Below are 1272 nucleotides of genomic sequence, written 5' to 3'. Positions count from 1 at the left end.
AGCCTCCTGAGTAGCTGGGACTACAGGTGTGCGCCACCACACCCAGCTAATTTTTGTGTTTTTAGTAGAGATGGGGTTTCATTGTGTTGACCAGGCTGGTCTTGAACTCCTGACTTCAGGTGATCCACCCGCCTTGGATTTCTGAAGTGCTGGGATTACAGGGGTGAGCCACTGCGCCTGGCCACAAGCAGGTTTTTAAAAGTTAAAGGGGGCGGGTGCTCAGGAGGCTGAGGCAGCTTGAGCCCAGGAATTTGAGTCTAGCCTGGGTGACATAGCAAGACCTTGTCTCTTAAAAAACTTTTTTAATTACTTAAAAATTTTAGTTAAAAAGGCAAAAGGAGACAATGAGTGGGCTGATACAAAGTTGTTTGTCAGAAATTCTCATTGGTTTAAAGGAAATAACATTGATTAGTAATTGGCTATACATTGTTGAACTACAGGGTAAGAGTTACGGCGTCCAGAGTGTGTGGCATTTTATAGCTACTTGGTGTCAGTTAGTCTTAAAGCCCACATAGCAAGGGGCTATAAGACGTAATTATTTAGCCCAAGATGGTGGAGAGGATGAGATGTGGCATGCTGTCACTTTTCTGATTTTTTTGACTATTACAAAAGTTTATTTAACAAAAAGTCTAATATGAAAATGTTCATGACCTAAATTTTACATCATAGTTAAACGGGCCCTTTGGAGAGGGGACGTGAATGTCTCTTGTTGAACAAGCCACTATTTATACTTGTTCCAAGGCTTCTAACGTGATGATACTATTCCCTCATGTTACCACCATTCCAATATTGTTCTGTTGCTCGCTAGTTGCCATCTCCACACATTCATCTATCACAAGATTCATAAAGGGATAAATCCTCGCAGTATTCCTTGGACATGTCTGCCACTGTTTAATTTCAATGATAGCTTCTTGTCCATAATGTTTTTCAGCTCATGAGGGTGAACTTTGCTACCTGTTCATCAGTCTCACAGATGCCTTGAAATGGAATGTGATGTTACTTTTCAAAGCCTCTCTGGGCCTGATAACTGAAAAGCTCGTAGAAAAAAATGTTCTCTTCTTTCTCATATATTTTACTACAATAAAAAAAATTTTAGGCCAAGGCAGGGTGGCTTATGCCTGTAATCCTAGCACTTTGGGAGGCTAAGGCAGGTGGATCGCCTAAGGTCAGGAGTTCGAGACCAGCCTGGCCAACATGGTGAAACCCCGTCTCTACAAAAATACAAAAATTAGTTAGGTGTGGTGGCGCATGTCTGTAATTTCAGCTACTTGG

General features: G+C 41.7%; 1 pseudogene; it reads right to left on the bottom strand.

Annotated features, from left to right (window-relative positions):
• Positions 1-725: 725 nt before the first annotated feature.
• LOC107127204 (small nuclear ribonucleoprotein G pseudogene) lies at positions 726-946 on the bottom strand (annotated as a pseudogene).
• Positions 947-1272: the final 326 nt, after the last annotated feature.

This window comes from Macaca fascicularis, chromosome 13, assembly GCF_037993035.2.
Source record: "Macaca fascicularis isolate 582-1 chromosome 13, T2T-MFA8v1.1".
NCBI classification, from domain to species: Eukaryota; Metazoa; Chordata; class Mammalia; order Primates; family Cercopithecidae; genus Macaca; species Macaca fascicularis.
The sequence above is the reverse complement of the archived record's forward strand: the minus strand, read 5'-3'. Positions and strand labels throughout refer to the sequence as shown.